A 19,035-nucleotide genomic window follows, 5' to 3' on the forward strand; every position below is an offset into this window, starting at 1 on the left:
CCGACATGCGAAGGTCGACCCTTATCATGTCTCTGTCTTGTAACTGGAACTGAATGCTGCAGGAGGACCGAGAACTTAAGTCGAAGGAGGCAAACGGTAAAGAATGCACTGAAGAGTGAGGACAGAAGACCAAGATTTACGAGATAGAAGGACAATGTGGAGAGAGAGACAGGAAAACTGGAGAAAAGAAGAAAATATAAAGACAAAACGGGAAGGATGAGAAAAGATAAAAACGAAAAGACAAATGATTACGAACGAACTGGAGGAAAGTGAAAGAGAAAGAAAGGAAAACAATAGAGAAATGGCAAGGAAGAAGGAAGGAAGACTAAGGAGAGGGTGAAAGAAGGGCGAAGAAAAAAAGAGAGAGAGCGAGGACAGAAAAGACAATTGAAATCAAAGCGTGAAGGAAAGAATAATCTGAAAGGAGAGAATGTACTGTACAAGTAGACCAATATGTCTGCAAGGGAGGGAGGGGGGAAATAGGTGTAGCTAGTGCTTAGAACGTACGTAATATGGCAAAGCATTGATGCGATGAAAGAAACAAAAATGGAAATACGAGGAAAAGTACAAACACTGACCGTAAAGATTGAGCTGCACATCAAATTAGGTTGAGCGTTAAGAATTGCCAACATCACAGCCCATCCTCGCTTACACTCAAGCCGTGTTCAGCATAGCAAGCAGACTGGTAGGTGGCTGATAGGGGACGCTGGTAGTTCATTTGCTTTATCATTATGTGGCAGTTATTGTTGCTGTGTGTTTATCATCCAGGCACAGTCATGGTGGGTTTCACATGTATACTGACACGAATATATACGTGCTTATAACGGGGGGTTCCAAATATATTCAGGACTAAATATGGGATTGAGCGTTGTGTTTATGGCAGTACTGGAAAACATACGGAATTTTTGGCTGGGTATATGCCGATATAATTAATGCCGAAAATTTGCTGATATCTGTTGTTGGGAACTTAAGCATTGTGAATGCAAACACCCTTTTTAAAATCACTCGTAAACTTGCAAAGGCACACACAACATTTAGGGTATTTATTTATTTATCTTTTTATCTTTTTGTTTATTTATTCATTGATGTATCTATCTTTATCTATCTATTCTTTTATGTTAATGTAACTAGAAACACTATAAATCGGTGCATTGTGTGAGTGAGGTGGATATGGTGTGTTGCAGTGAACAGGGCGGCATTACAGTGGCGGTAGGGTAGGTGTTGTGAGCACTGGCTTTTTAGTGTTTGTACACTGCTGATTAACAAAGGCAAAAATATTACATAGTACGTAGTTATTATGAAAACACTTTTTGGAGAGAGGTACGGTTTACGTGTAAATTGTTCTAAGTGTTCTGAAAAGGGAAACACACACGTACAGTATTTCAGTGGAGCCATGTGAAGTAATTAAAAAGGTGAATGGAAATTCTTCTAAATGACTGCGGTACCGGTATATTTTACAGATGCTGTGCTTGTTTTACATTAAAATTAAATAAACTGTTATGATAACAGGAGAATGTGTGTGTGTGTGTGTGTGTGTGTGTGTGTGTGTGTGTGTGTGTGTGTGTGTGTGTGTGTGTGTGTGTGTGTGTGTGTGTGTGTGTGTGTGTGTGTGTGTGTGTGTGTGTGTGTGTGTGTGTGTGTGTGTGTGTGTGTGTGTGTGTGTGTGTGTGTGTGTGTGTGTGTGTGTGTGTGTGTGTGTGTGTGTGTGTGTGTGTGTGTGTGTGTGTGTGTGTGTGTGTGTGTGTGTGTGTGTGTGTGTGTGTGTGTGTGTGTGTGTGTGTGTGTGTGTGTGTGTGTGTGTGTGTGTGTGTGTGTGTGTGTGTGTGTGTGTGTGTGTGTGTGTGTGTGTGTGTGTGTGTGTGTGTGTGTGTGTGTGTGTGTGTGTGTGTGTGTGTGTGTGTGTGTGTGTGTGTGTGTGTGTGTGTGTGTGTGTGTGTGTGTGTGTGTGTGTGTGTGTGTGTGTGTGTGTGTGTGTGTGTGTGTGTGTGTGTGTGTGTGTGTGTGTGTGTGTGTGTGTACTGAGGGGGAGGGGTAGAGGGCTGATGTGCACAGTGTGAGACAGGGAGGCTCAAGATGGTGGATGTCGACGAAGAGTATACAGGCAAGTGAGGATGGAAGCAGGACCTTATGGGTCCTGGATGGAAGGACTGTGAATAAACACTGGAGCTGCCACGACGACAACGAACATTTATACAGGCAAGTGAGGATGGAAGCAGGACCTTATGGGTCCTGGATGGAAGGACTGTGAATAAACACTGGAGCTGCCACGACGACAACGAACATTTATACAGGCAAGTGAGGATGGAAGCAGGACCTTATGGGTCCTGGATGGAAGGACTGTGAATAAACACTGGAGCTGCCACGACGACAACGAACATTTAAACACTGGAGACGGAGTAGGTATTGCCTGGTCCATAGACCCCATGCTAACATTTGGACTTCCATAATTTTTTCTTTCCTCCATTTGTCTGTCTGACTGCCAATCTATTTCTTTATTTATCTATCGATCTATCTCTCAGTCTATCTTCAGCCACAAACCTAATCCTGAAGTTCAGTCAGGAGGGCTGCAACAAAAACAACTTCCTAATTATTCAACACTTATCACCACTCCTCGCCAACCCAAGCCGCTCTCCCTCATGCACGCCTCCACTTCATCCTTTTATCTTGTTCTCAATCTCCATTTCCTCTTAAGCTCCCTCGCCATGTGGGACCTAGTGAGAGAGATATCAAGGGCGGGTGGTGGGTCAGGTGGATCCTTTCAACTTCCATCACCACAACCTTTCTAATTCCACCAGGGTCTGACTTCCATCCATGCCCTCTCTCTCTCTCTCCATCACTATCCACACCCCTTACCCCAATACCTACACAACACCTAAGTCCCTCCCAACACAACCATCACCCCAAATGTCACCTCCAGCTCTCAACCTCCCCTTTTACATGTGTACAATAAAAAGAGCTAAAGGATATGTGGCTGCAGTTGTCATTTCCACAACTAACAGAACTATATGAATATTAAGACACTGATACTTGCCTAATATTGATAAAGAGCCGCTCGGATGTCCCTCCATCACTATAAAAATCAGGCCTAATAAACCTATCTTCACATTCTACACCCACCATTATCACAAGTCTGCCCTCCCCAACATCCCCCTCATATCCCTGTCCCCACCTACACAATTATTATTCATAATTTCCACTCGCATATTCCAGCATTCCCCCTTCCTCCGCCATTTCATGCAATATGCAAGAAGGGGAAAACTAGCATCTGTCACGCTAGACTTGAACGTAGCAAATCCGACTTGTGACAGCGAGTGTGCCTCACCCTAAATCTCACCAGGCTATCTCTCTCCATCCATGTCTAAATCGTTTTCTTCATTAAAGTAAGAATCTTTTCTTCAACTCCCACTTTTATCTAATCTTGAATCATCTACCAATACTCCTAGCCTTCACCAATATCCCAGTCACCGGTTCAACAGCAAGTGACCTGTCAGTCGTCCACTACACATTCCTTCCACACAGCCGGGGACCTGTGTTGCATCCAATAAACATCACAAGCACCTCCCATTTCAGACAATGCACTGCCTCTACCCACACCTTACCTTCCTTTCCAACCCCTGGGCACACGAGCTGTGACAAATAAGCACCACAACAGTACTGGTGCTGAGGGGAACCTCCCATCTCACACAATGCGCTAAGTCCCTCATCCTTTTAGTGACCATTAAAGATTGTATCATTCTCACCAAGATGGCATCATGGCGGGTGAGACTGTAACTCTAAAGACGGATTGGTGGCTCTGATAAGCATACCAGCAGGAGGGATCTCAGAGCTGTGAATGCGGTCGGCTTGGCTACGACACTAAGTTAGGGTTCGCCTTTGTCGGGCTGGTGATACTAAATGTCACCATCTACTGCAGTTATCGACGGAACTTCAATGCAGAGTGATGGTAAGAGCATCGACTTCGCTAAACTTGCCACAACACTTACGTTGAACATCTCATTAAAAGGCTTTGCTACTATCACCTTTGTGTGTATAGGGCGAAGCCAAGATTAATATGAAAATGTAGGTTTTACGGACTACGAGACACAGAGGAGAGGCGGTCCAGCTCACCCTCAGTATACTGTAGATAATTTGTTAATAAAGGTAAATACTGCGTGACAGCCTCACAGTGGATAAAGAAAATTACCATCTTGTGATAATATTAGTAAGTCCTTTATTACTTTCCTATCAGTTAGTCCATCACCTCAAAATTATGTTGATTATAACCCACGCAAGAACAATTAACCACCATAGAGTGGATGGTACACAAACTCACTCCACAGTATCTGTACTGACGGCAACTTGCAGTCCAAAGATGCCCTTTCCTTTGCAACACTGAATGCTCAACGCAACTATTACCAGATGGCAGGTGAGTATGAACACGTGGATTTTCGAAGGACCCCGATTCCATGATGGAAAACGTCAGCACATCACACTAATATTGTGCTTAATACTACACATTCTTTTACCCAAGTGACACCTTTATGGCTGTCTGGTCTAATGGCTTAATACTTAAACCAGCACATTTTTCATCTTCCGTTCGTTCTTGCTCTCTACATGTATAGTCGAACCTAAACCGTGTAGAATGAATACCAAAGATAAGAGAAGTTGATGCGAAGATGGACAAATGGGATGGAGGAGAATGGGTGGGGGTGGATGAAAGGCCCAGTTATTGCAGGTCTGTACCAGAATCATTTGGGTGGAGTGAGGCTGGGCAAGTGACGCCCACTAAAACATGCCCTGCTTCCCTCATCCCCAGAGAATAATGATGGAGACAAAAATGATACGTTACCTGATAAACAAACCATACAGGATACACTTAAATTAAGTGAATCTGTTTTAGTTAATAATGTGCAGAAAACGAATGCATCAAGTGTACTGAAGTTTCAAGGACCATGATGACAGGTGATAAATACTTCACAACAGACGGGTCGAATTACTCGATAGGCTGGCAATCGTTTCTAGTCAAGTAAAGCAAACACAACCTCTTAAATAGCTAGATGATACTGCCTCTCAATGTGGCAGACTTGGGCACTGCATTAGCATTTAAAAGTTGTATGGTCTAGTAACTATCTTTAATCTCCAGCTAAACACTTTCACTTTAATATTTGCCTCAACTTTAATTCCCTCCTCCCACCTTGCCTACCTCCACCTCCCTGCTTCACTCACCCCCTCCACGTTGCCCACCCTGCGGCCAGGGCGGGTCCTGCCACCAGGCCACACTCCACCTACCCGACTGTGCTGCTGTGCTGGTGGGTGTTCCATGCAATGAAACGACTATAAATTACTTGGCCTAACCTCAATTTCATAATCCTGTTCTGCCTATTCCGCTCCAAACTTGCCTCGCCAAGTCTAGCCCGGCTTAATCAAATCCATCTTCGTTCCACCCTCTGCCTTAACACTCCTCACTCAGTGCAAACCAGCCTCGTTCTGTCTAAATCTACCCAGTCTAATCTGTCTCTAACTAATCCTACCTGGTTCCAGCTGCCTCTCCCTGTCCTGCTGTATCAAGACTGTCCCTGCGTGAACAGAGGCATGGCGTGAAGACCACTTGCGCGTGGTGGTAGAGGTGCGTGAGTCAGTGTGATTATTGTTGAAGGTCAGCACATGGCAGGAACGCTGGGGGTAATGGGGTATGTCTTAGGATGTTGCTGGAGATGTGCTGCCAGTAAGATACGCTGATAAACAGACACATGAACAGAGAGACTGTTACTAGATACGATACGGATACTTTACCATTCACAGCTCCATCTATCTATCAATCTATCCACATATCTATCTACCTAACACAGATAGATTAATAAGGTAATTATCTATCTATCTGTCTATCTAAAACACATAGACAGATCAATATGGTAATTAGGTAGACGTAATACAGTAACTGAGTAACAGAACGAAACAGATGCATAATAATAATAGGAAGAAGGAACTGGAAACTGACAGTGACTGGTTAACAGATAAATTTCATGGAAAAATATTAAAGACATGAACGAACAGGCGGTTAGACAGACCAGGCAGTGGTGTGCGTTGGTCCGGCTTTGCTGGGATATCTTCACAGTCATCACAGACACACTGCAGGCACCAAAACAGCCAAGGAAACCGATACACAGATGAACAGAGACAAAGATGAACAAAGGATGAGAGTAGCAATGACCCATTCGGCCTGGGGACGTCTTTTATATTGTACTTTTATTAACTCCAGATGGTTTTGTTCAGCTTAGGAGAGACTGTGAAACCGGAGGTATTAGGTTCAGGCTTCAGCCGCCAATTTACTACATGGGTGCTTTTCTAATCTGAATAAAATCATCTAGAGAAAGCAAGAATAATACCTGAACTATGTCCTCGAACTGAATGTGTTCAATAGTGTGAATAGGGGTAACCAGTGCAGGTTGAGGGGTGAGACAGGCATCATATGGGGTGACATGTTCAGCACTGTGGTGCCTCCCCCTTACTCCTCCTTTCATCCCCCACCTGCGTATATGGCAACAGATACACTGTTGCCCACGCATCGACCTTGTAAGTGTTGACATTCCTACCAAGGCCACTAGAGACAAAAGGCGCCCCGCAAGGCAGGCAGCCATGCATGCAGACACACAGACAGAGGCCTCAAGGTAGGCAGGGAGAATGACTGGAGGGAAGAAAAGAGCAATGCAAACAGGTAAGAACGGAACAAAGTAGGCAGCATAACTGTAAAGCGACAATGCCCCATATCCTGCATGGAGAAGGACAGTTGGTTGGGATGCAGGCGCGGTAATTATGATAAAAGTGATGGAGCGAAGGAAGTAGGAAATAGTTTTCAAAGTGGTATGCAGATGTGATAACTGTGGTTGTGGTGGTGATGGTGGGGTAGGTTTACTGTAGGTTGATGGTGGTATGAAAAGTGGTGAATTGTGGGAGGTTAGTCTTTGTAATGGTGTGTCGATGTGGTAATGGCAAGATGGGTGGTGGTGTTTGTAGCTGATTATGATTGTGATTAATAATGCCTGTTAACAGGAAAAGTTGTAGTGCTACGACAGGCTTAAGATGACAGCAGGACAGGTGTTAACAGTGGCTATGGGAGTGATGACAGTGGTGAGAGTGGCTGATGATAATAGTGATTAATGGTGTTTGTTAATATGAGATGTTGTGGTGGTGCAATCTCGGAGCAAAATAAGTATCCGGCCTAATACTTTAAAATCTTCTCGTATCTTCCCCTTACAGGCTCACATCCCTCCTTAAACTCAAAACCTTCTTCCAGTTCCCTCCTCATAACTTCATTATACCCTTCCCTGTACTCTCCCTCACACCTCTACTCCTACATAAACACTCACCATCCCACTCTTCCTTCCTCTGTCCAAAAGCCCTACCTTTCCCCCACCCTCACAAAAAATAAAGGAAACTCATTCTTTTTACGGTGTTTTGGTTTTCAGACATTTCCCTCTAATACCCCCCCCCCTCTCTCTCTCTCTCTCTCTCTCTCTCACACACACACACACACACACTAGTTCCACACCCATCCATTATACTACAATTAAAATCCTCTCACCCACTCTTCCCTTCAACACAATCCCACCCACACCCCAATCCCTCCTACATCCTCCCACCCACATCACATTTACACCCTCTCCCATCCCCCCACCCTACCGGCAGGTGTGCAGATCCAGGCTAGGTGCAACAAAAATTTCACTGACCACATACTGTAAAATCCTAAACTTATATTAACACCATTTTGCATAGGTGTAGGTGTTTTCCAAGTCTTCATTTTCTCTCATACTCCATCACACCTATGACTTCCCAGATTCTAAATAAGCAATCAGGTTACCAGACGAGAATATGAGTTGCCCTGCTTTGATTCTAACGGATCCTCCCAGGGGCCAGGCCTAGAAATGCCTCTATCACTGAGTTACTGAGAGGCCGATTGCTTTACATCTGCCAGACTGCTGCTAAGCAAACCTGCACTATCGTACTGTGGGACTCATTCTCTATCGCTGGGTTAGGTAATTACTGAAATTTCGAGAATACAGTGTTTCATCCTTGGGGATATGTAGAGGAGGTTGAAAACTGATGGGCTGGTACCGGAAGAAGGGCGTCCCTTGCACCACTTACTTTCAGCCTGGTCTTACCCAGCACCTTCCTGCCTCGCACCACCCTTTACTCATCCATACCAGTTTAAGGAATTACGGAACACATACTTGCCACACCACGTAAATTGTGAGGTAATAACCAGCTCGTGAATTGACAGACAAGATAAGAATCAGCTTAACCTGCATTATCGCTAATAAACCTCCCTAAATAATACTCTTGGTGTGCTCATCAAATCATTAAAGTTTGCAAACTGGTCGAAGTGGAAATTTAGGATCTGCTAAGTCGCCTAAATTACTCCTGGAGAGATAAAACTGGCTTGTGAGGTGGAGGGCAAAGAAGAGTGAGAAAAGGATGAGTAAGAAGAAAGATGATTTTGGTGAGAGAGAGAGAGAGAGAGAGAGAGAGAGAGAGAGAGAGAGAGAGAGAGAGAGAGAGAGAGAGGACTGAAGAGGCTGCAGGAAAAAAGGCAACTGAGAAAAAGAAGGGGAGGCAAATAAGGGAAGTGCGGATGGATGAGCAAAGTAAATGCTATGGAGTAAGGGAGAACAACAGAATTACATGCAGAGGTGGAGAAAAGTGACAGATTAATGAATAGGACTGACGGAGAAGCAAAAAGTGACTAAAGACGATTCAAAGAAAAGGCAAAATCAAGGAGGAAAGAGGTCATGAGAGTAAAGGGAAAGGAGACAGACAAATAAGGGCAATGGAAAGAATACTGAGACTGAATTAAAGAAACTGTTTAGAGTTGAAGGCGGGGTTTTTCGGGTGAAAGAATAGTATATTAGGAGGATGCTGACCTGCCCTTCTGCTCAAGGACGTAACTGTGCTAAACCTATTGACAGACGAGTTATTTAATTTCAGAAAGATCTACCATATGCAAGAGATAATGAAGGCCGCTGGTGTATCTAACCCATCCACTCAGAAAACCTTATGGAAATTTGGAAAAAACAACAAATTACGCAACTGATGCAAGACCTAGAGAAGGTACGGCTGGCGTGTACAATGGAGGGAGAGAGTGGACACAAGGAAAGAAGATGAAGAGAAAATGTAAAGAAAGGTTGACTGAGGATGGGACGAAGGAGTACCTGTGTGCTGGATTAAGAAAAGGGACAGAATGATATGGACTATGTGATGCATTACGTCAGAAGAGGGAACAATGAAGTTTAATGTTACTGGGTTTAGTGACAGGGACTGCTGTGGTGGGGGTGGTAGGTATAAGAGAACAAACTGATAGAAACTGGAACCGAGACTTTGAAACGAGACGACAGGGAGGTAAAGGAGGTGAGAGACGATACTTGCAGGGTGTAAAACAGAAGAAGAAGAAAAAAGCGATGGGAAATTAATATGTAATGAAAGAAAATGACGAATAAAGAGAAGAGACTTAAATAAGAGGGAAGAAAAGTTATGAAGGCAAAATAAAAGATGCAAGTAAAGAATGACAGCGCAGGGGAGAAGTAAGACCGTAAGAAGTGGGGAAAAAAAGACATAACCCTGGAGCAAAGATTCTGAAGTGACAGTAAGAATAATTATATAGAAGTAGGTAAACAGAAATAGGTTTTACAGTAAAAAAGGATCTGAAGAGGAATGGACGACAAATAAATATGTATAGAAAAGCGAAGGAAATGAAAGAATCCTCACCCATACAGACAAAGAACTGTGGATGGCGAATCTAAGCTTGTCACTGCCAGGAAATTTCAAGCCACAAAAACTGACTTTGTTATCACAGAGTCTTCAGTCAATGCAAGATACATAATAAATAAGCACATACACACACACACACCTTTTACACCGCAGGACAAAAGCCAGTCTCTCTCCTCTTTCAAGGTCATATCTGCTTTTCTGCTTTTCGAACTCCGTGGATGACAGGATTTATTTTTTTTTAATCCTCGGGGATAAGACAGGATTTTGGACAATATATTAGGCCGTTATCTACTTTATACTTGATTACCCATAGTACATCTTCATACTAACAGGTTCATAATCACGAATATTCTCCCACTTTTGAATGTGTAAAATTTTATTTTTATATTTACTTAATATTAAACACACTGACAACAATAATACAAAAACAATACCTAAACAAAAAACAAAACCATGACCATAAGAATAATTCAAACAATAATACTAATAACCATCACCATTAACATCAATACTTATTACAGTTATTGCTAATATTAACAACAAAGCAAATACTACTACTACTACTACTAATGGTAACATCTAAGTTCATAATGAAACTACCATTGGTGTGTGTGTGTGTGTGTGTGTGTGTGTGTGTGTGTGTGTGTGTGTGTGTGTGTGTGTGTGTGTGTGTGTGTGTGTGTGTGTGTGTGTGTGTGTGTGTGTGTGTGTGTGTGTGTGTGTGTGTGTGTGTGTGTGTGTGTGTGTGTGTGTGTGTGTGTGTGTGTGTGAAAGAACTCATACATCCTGACCTCCCACTTCATCAGGGATCAGACGAGGTCCAAGATTAAGCAGAAGTTTAAAGGAGAGTAAAACATACAAATTAAGGTGGGTGTGGGAGGCTGGGTTGAGTTGGACCCGGTTGGGCTGCGTCGGAATGGGTTGGTTAGGGAAGGATAGGTCATCACACGTTAGAGAAAAGAAAGGTAATTTAAGTTAGAATCTCTTAAGTTGACCTGTGTTTGGGTTAGGCTGAATCAGGTGAAGAGAGGTGGGATGAGATGACGTTAGTTAGGTGAGACTAGGTTATGATATACTAGAAGAGATGAAATTAACCTTGGTTAGGAAAGGCTAGGTTAGACCAGCCCTGGTTAGGAGAGGTATTATGAGGATATAGGACCGTACAATACACAAGCAGTCACAGTATATATAATGTATCAACAAACAAAAGGTCAATGAATGCTGAAGATGAAAGAATGCGTAGTCTGTTCAAACAAGCATTCCTGACAATTTTTTTTTTTTTTTTATGTGTTCGACGTTGGGCATAGGCTTCACAGCCTGCTATCAAGGCCCAACAGTCCTCCTACATACCATACACCTCTACATGTCACCAGTATGCCGTTATTTTTTTTTTTTTTTTTGTACAAGCATGAGTGATGACTAATACATGTTGTGAATTTACTACAAACATTAAAGTACAGTAAGACAAGAGTGCGCGAAGAGGCGTGAAGCTTGTGAGGTAAGGTATGGGGGGCAGGACAGAAGAGGTACTGCGGCATATACAAAGGGCGGGACTTGGGAGGGAGGCTTGGATGAGGAGGTGTGAGATGCAGTGAAGCAAGGTGAGACAGGGTGAGGCACGGTGAGGTGAGGCTGGGTGGAGGGCAAGAGGATCAGCTGATAACAGGAAAGGCGTGAAATGAGTCAGGATAATTGCAGGGAAAGTTGTTCCGCCTTTAACACCTTTTTTATTCTACTTTAACGCCAACATATTCCCTCCTCGCACCTCGACTCACTCATCAGTCAAGATAAAAACAAAAGATAAAAGAATGAATATTCCCTTACTTCCATCCCTCCACCCTCACATCTTTCACTTGCAGATAAAAGCCTGATAGCGATATATTACGCCCTCAAAAACACCTTCCCATGTCCTAAGCCACGCTAAGAGGCAGAGGTCGTATATTCAGAATCTTGGGCGGATAAAATCTTACAAGTAAACTGGTGTAAATTATATTTTAAGTATACTAATAAAAACACCCTATATTATGTAAGTTGTTTGACAGCCTTCGGGTTGTAGTAAACTGGAGGTGTAGCGGTATAAGTTGTGACGGTGAGGTATGAGTGTTAGGAGCAGAAGTGTGGGGTTGTGACGTGAGGTATGTGTGTTAGAAGCAGAGGTATGGGGCGTGTGCGATGTGTGGTAGTTTGTGAGGTGTGTAGCGTGGCAGAATGTCCTGTGGCAGGATGGAATGGTAACGTCTTCTAGTATATAACGACTTTTCCAACGCCCTGTATATTTCATTTCTTAAATATTTAGTACTCTTAATTTGATAAGGCTTGATGCAACTCATCATGTAAATCACGGTATAATTTTGCTCTGATATCAGCTCAGCTGCATCCATACTTCTCTCTGTCTATTGCATCCTGTGAGTGGTGGCCTCTAGAAAAAGAAAATCCTGGCAGTATGTCCCTTCTTAGTGTTGAACCATCCTTGCACGTCAAACCAGCCACCATCACATACTCACCATTCTCAACTGTGTTCTTGTCAACCTCTTCTTATCCTTCCCGTCTTCCATCATCCTCCCTTATATATTCCTAATCTTGTCGCCCAAATCACTCTCGATCATGTTTTTCTTTTTTCTGATTGGCTGTACATCCTACTGTTTTTGCTTCCTACTTCATAAGAATATAGGTTAGCAACTACTGCTTATTACCTAAATTGTCCCTCCATGGTAAATTATACTTACGTAAAAACAGATCTTTATTCCATCCCAAGTTACCCTCCAGCACACTCAGACTTTCATCCCCATTCCGCCTCCTCCTCTGGTCCTTCTTATAATCTCTCTCTCTCTCTCTCTCTCCATCAACGAGTATCCATCTGGTATCAGTTTCCCAGTGAAGGTTAATGACATGCTACAATTACTGGCTCATTGTCAGTGGCCACTTACAATGTCACGCCGCACAAAAGAGCTAATGGAGTTCTATTACACGCCTCTCTGGCGTCTTTCACATTTTTCATTCCCTGTCAATGTGTCAAGCTTTTCTCCCTTTCCCTGAAGCTGCCTAGGATGGGTCGGCTTAATGCAGTTATCATGTCTTCTTGTTTTCCTGTATTCAAAATTGGACGAAACACTTGCCAATCGTTTTCATTAGCAAACACTGTGATAATTCTATTGCTTATATCTTCTTTATATTTTCCTTTATTTCATGTTCTAAGTTGTAGGCTTTGCACATTATAAACGATTTTTCTGAAGACCATCTCAACCTTGTCTTGTTTCCTTCTTTCATTTTTTTTTTTTTTTTTTTTTTTTCATGGGGTCGCTGGCATGATTCAGTCGAGAAGGATATCCCAGTTCGTCCCATCACCCTCCCCCCTCCCCTGGCTCCCATGACGCTCGAACCAAGAGGCTGCTCGTTTGCCATACCCGTACCCCTAACGTGGACAGGTCCCTGGAAAAATTGTCATATTTGGCCAAATTTCTTAGTCAGCTGTATTATAAAGTTACAATAATTCCAGAGTCATCGGTAAATGTGCACTCTTTCGTACAGTCCATGATATTACTTTACTTATTAGGTAAGTTCACGTATTTTCCACGTGTATGTTACGCACACAGAAAAAGTACCACTACATGCTCAGGATTACTTCTGTATACTGCACAAGGCATCCTTTTCCCCTTTTTTCCGGCCGGTTTAGTGGAAGTGATGTGTGAGTCTTCTTTTCGTTACCCTTGACGAGAATGATCCACCCAGCCTGTTGTAATTATCTTCAGTCTTTTCATCCCTCATTTGTCTAAACTGTATCAAATAAATGGTTAAGCCGGTGTGTTTTTGAGTCTATTTTAGTGCGTTTATAAAGGTCCTTGCATTCTTCCTTAACAGCATATTTATGAAAAATGCACATATAAATTCAACTGTATGATATTTCTGCAGCCATTACATCGAGATTATATTCATTTCATTCATTCATCATCCCATCCTACATTGCCCCATGAGAAGCGTAGGAGTCCGGGGCTAGGCAAGTTGGTCCTAACATTTAAGATGACAGTGACCAGCCTCACTCATCTCTGAGTGGCATTACGTGAGCAATAAACCCCAACAGCCCTTGGATATAAACCTTCACCGGTTCAATCCCATTGGAGCGCCGTAATTACCCACTAAACCACCAGGCGCCAAAATTTGGTTATTTGGTTACCACCCACCGTAGTAAAGGATTTCCTGGCGTACAGGAAACCATATGGCTTGTCACTCAGTGTAGAATCACCCACAGGCAGAAGGAAGAGGAAAGAATGAAGGAAAGAAAGACAAAGAAGGGAGTGTAAAGTCACCCGAGGCAGAAGGACAAGGAAAGAATGAAGGAAAGAATGACAGAAGAGGATGGAAGGAAAGAAGGATGGAGGAGAGAAAAGGGCAGATACCCGAGAGCCGTATTACATCGAGTGAGTGGATGGTGAGCTTTCAGATATCAAAATATTAGTTCCATCAGACCGACGACATATTTTGCTATGAATCTTCGCTGCTGTTCGATCATTATATTCAAGATGAGACATTATGAACTAAACGAATCAGATACAGCCTTGAGCAGCTCCCTGTTATTACAAAAGCTCTCCCTTAAGTTGGATAAAATCATCTGAAACAGCAAAAATGAACTATGAAAGATATTAGGAATGCAGAGTTAGAGGGATTACCAAAGTGCATTGTAAACACGCAAAAGAAACCACTAAGGAAGAGACGTCAAAGAGTAACCTAAGTTTAAAAGAATAGTCTTTACCACGGCAAGGCGGTGAGGGTTGTCAGCGGGCCTGGGTACCCACACGTCTTGTCTCTGGAGAGGTGTGGTGAACGTCCTAAACCTACGAAAATATGGGCTCGTATTCTCGTCGGGTAAGGAAGGCCCCTAACACCTCATCCTTAGCGATTTCTTTTTGGGTATGGCTGGTCCATATCCTTTCGTACGTCTTTATGCAAAGTAGTTTGATACTGGAAGGATTTATGTAGTTCAGAAAGGGGCAGTAAGGTGTAATAAACAAAATAAATCGCTTAGGGAAACGTGCTAGGGAGCTTCCTCAACGGACAGAATAGGGGCCAAATCTCTGTACCAATCCATGGGGTAGGGGGACAGAGAGACAGCGAGTCTTTGTAGTCCTGTGGTGTGTCTCAAGAGGGGTAGAGTCAGTTTCCTAAATCTAAAAGCATACAATCTCTGACACAAATTCTTGTCGGGTATGGAAGCTCCCTAATACCTTCTCTGAAGTGATTTATTTTGCTTATAACATGTTACTGTCCTCCCCTGTGTTATGTAAATTCATCTAATATATCCAAAGAAAAATCGAAAAATGAATCGCTAAGGAAAAGGTGCCAGGGAGTCTCTTTAACCGCTGAGAATAAACCTTTATCATCGCAGCGGGTCAGGGTGGGGCAGCCGGCCTAGGGAGCCTTACGCTTCGTCTAAGGAGGGTCGGAGGTGAGAGTGGGATTTGTCAGCATTAATTTTACCGGCCGAGTCATGCCGTTGGGATAGGTAGGGGTGAGGCAGGGATACGGAAGAAAGGAAACGAGAGAGAGAGAGAGAGAGAGAGAGAGAGAGAGAGAGAGAGAGAGAGAGAGAGAGAGAAAAAAAAAATAAATAAATAAATAAATAAAAAATAAACCACCACCACCAGTGCTAACATCACCACCACCACAACACAATAACACTGTTGAGTTATGGGGGTCACGTGGCAGGGGGTACAAGCTGAAGGAGGGGAGGAGGCAAACTTACCCACCTTCACCCGTTCCTCCTCTCTCCTTTACCCTCCTTCCCTCCTCACTTCATTTTCCCATCCTTTCCCTCCCTGTGTCTCTTCTCTCCCTCCAGGAACTTTCCTCGTTCTCCTTGCCACCATTTCCTTCCCTTTCTCTTCCTTTCATAAACCTTCTTCTTTACTATTATGTCTTCTAAAAATATATTCTTGTCCTCTCTATCTATCTATCTATTGCCAGACGCCTCAATCCCGTTTGGGGTGGCCACAAACAAATCGCCTCCAAGTCGCCCTGTCCCCCGCCATTTCACTGCCCTGCTCCCAACTCACACCCTCCTCTCTCATATACCTCTCCACCCCATTCCTCCATCTCATCCTCGGCCTCCCCCTCCCTCTTCCCCCCTCCACCTCACTCACATACACTCTCTTCGTCAGTCTTTCACCCTCCATCCTCTCCACATGGCCAAACCACCTCAGTGTGTTCCTCATAACGCTTCCTATCACATCCACATCAACACCACAACGCTCCTTTATATCCTCATTCGTCAGCCTGTCTCTCCACGTGACTCCACAGGCTCCTCTTAAATAACTTATTTCCACTGCTCTCACTCTTGACTTGTGTCCTTCCAACAACGTCTAAGCTTCACTTCCGTACGTTAGAGTTGGTATCACAATACTGTCATGTAGTAACTTTTTCACTTCCATGCTCACTTCCCTGTTTCTTATCACTGCTTTCAAAGAACCAGCAACCTTTCATCCCTGCTGTACCCTTTCAAGCACTTCACCCTCCAAACCTCCATCCTTACTCATCACACTATCCAAGTACTTAAACGTACTCACATTTTCCAATTCCTCACCATCCAACCTCGCTGTACATTCACTGACTTCACCTCTCTCAAAGACCATCACTTTACTCTTCCCTACATTCTTCTTTAGATTCCGTTTCTTACACACTCTCCCAAACTCTTCCACCAAGCCTTGCAGCTCCCCTTCGTCTTCACTCAACAACACAGTATCATCTGCAAACAACAGTACAGGGAGTTTCCAAACACTATCCTCTCTCACCAGGGCCACTCCAACATCCACTACCCTACCTTGTACCTCTTTTATTACCCCATCCATGTACAGATTGAACAACCATGGAGACATGACACATCCCTGATTCAACCCAACTTTCAAAGAGAAAAATTCACTTAGTTCACCATCCACACGCACTGCAGCCTTCGCACCATCGTACACACTCTTCACAGCATTCAACAACTTCCCATCTACTCTATATATTCTTAACACTTTCCACAATCCTTGTCTATCCACCCTGTCATATGCCTTCTCCAAATCCATGAAAGCCGCATGCAACTTCTTTCCCTTCTCTAGAAACTTTTCCACTAAAGATCTAAGAATGAATATCTGATCTACACAACCTCTTCCCTTCCTAAAGCCTCCCTGTTCTTCTCCAACTAATTTCTCGTTCTTTCTCTAACTCTGTCAATAAGTATCCTACCATACACTTTTCCTATTATACTAAGAAGACAAATGCCTCTATGATTACCACACACTTCTTTTTCCCCTTTTCCTTTGTACAAGGGAATAATTATACCTGACTTCCAATCCTCCGGGACTCTACCTTCCTCCCAGGCCAATCTGCACATCTTCCACATCCATTCTACTACTATCTCTCCCCCATGCTTCAGCATTTCACCACACACTCCATCAATTCCTGGGGCTTTCCCTGATTTAACTTTCTTCATTGCTTCCACAACTTCTATCCTACTGATTCCTTCCTGTCTTCTCACCTCCCTCCTTCTCCCAGCCATTCCCCAGCCACTTATACTAGCATTACTTCCATCCTCTACGTTCAACAAATCCTTAAAGTGTTCTCTCCATCTGCTCACTTTTTCTCCCTTCTCCACTAGTAATCTACCATTTTTATCATTCACTCCCCTGCTAACTTCACTTCCATCCTGTCTTACTCTTTTCACCTCTTTCCAGAACATTTTCTTACAGTCCCTCCACTTTATACTCAAATTCCTTCCTAATTCCTCATCCACTCTCTTCTTACTCTCTCTTACTAATCTTTTCACCTCTCTCTTTCTTTCTACATATAACTCTCTCTTCCGCCTCTCAACTTCTTCCACGTCCCTATTTCTCATCCATTCATTGTATGCTTTCTTCTTTTGTGCCACAGCCTGTTTCACCTCTTCAGTCCACCACGCTGTTCCTTGCACCCCCCTCCGTCTTCTCTTCCTTCCACACACCACATCACATGCTGCACATATTTCTTCTGTAAATATCCTACACACACCTTCCAAGTCTCCCATCTGCTCCAATTCATATTTGCCCAATCGTTCCTCCACTTCTCTCTTATACTCAGCCATTTTCTCATCCTCTTGTAACCTTTCCACTCTCCTTGCAACTACTCCTTCCTCTCGTCTTTCCCTTCTTCTGTTCCTCCATCTTACTTGAATTCTAATTCTGGCCACCACCAAGTAGTGGTCAGAAAGTCCACTCCCCCAACCTCTATAAACTCTTGCATCCATTACACATCTTCGCATCCTTTCATCCACACACACATAATCAATCATTGCCTTCCTTTCATTCGGTTCACCACCCACCCTTCTCATCACTCGCCATGTATACCTGTGGATCATTTTATGCCTGAAGAGGGTAATGGCTATCACCAACCCCCTCCCAGCACAGATGTCCACTAACGCACTCCCATTCTCATCTATCTCAGCAGGCACACCCCACTCACCAACTATTCCATCCACCTTCACATTCCCAACTTTACCATTCATATCACCAATCAAAAACACTCTCTCATTCCTTCCATACTTTTCCATGCACACTTCTACATTTGTCCAGAACTCTTCTCTCACTCTTCTAGCACGATCTTGCGTTGGCGCATACACACACACAATCGCCCACATTCGTATTCCAACTTTCAACTTTACCCACACAATCCTTGACCCAACTGATCCATACTGTCTTATGCTCTTCTTCCATCTTTTACTCACAACTATACATACTCCTTCCTTTGCCCTCTCATTCTCATCTACTCCTGTACATATACCCCATCCATACTCCCATTCTCTCACACTTTCTCCTCCCCATTTTGTTTCAGTTATTCCACATACATCCACTTTCGCACCCTCAAGCACCTGGACAATCTCTCTCTCTTTCATCTCATCATTCGCTCCCCTTACATTCCATGTACCCATTACCAAGTCCTTTGTCCGGTCCTTGGTCGTCATCGTTTGATCAGTCCTTGTCCGAGGCTTATTGTTTGTTTTTTTAGTTGGTTGTTTTCCGGGGAGGGGAACTAACCCTCCGCCAATCCTTTTATCGCCTTTTACGACAAGCAGGGATACTGGGGGAGTACTCTTGAAACCCCCCCCTACCCCCAGGGGGGTAGGGGGGGGGGTTTCGAGCCAATCGTAGAGGACACCTATCTATATATCTATCTATATACTGTATCTATCTCTCATCCAAGAATCTTTCCACTTTTAAAGGTGTCTCCACAGCTGAGGAAAGTCTAAGAACAGCAAGAACAGAATTTCCAAAGACGAAGTGAAGTGCT

Source organism: Coenobita brevimanus, chromosome 93 (assembly GCF_032717465.1).
Source record: "Coenobita brevimanus isolate Jiangsu-jjx chromosome 93, ASM3271746v2, whole genome shotgun sequence".
NCBI classification, from domain to species: Eukaryota; Metazoa; Arthropoda; class Malacostraca; order Decapoda; family Coenobitidae; genus Coenobita; species Coenobita brevimanus.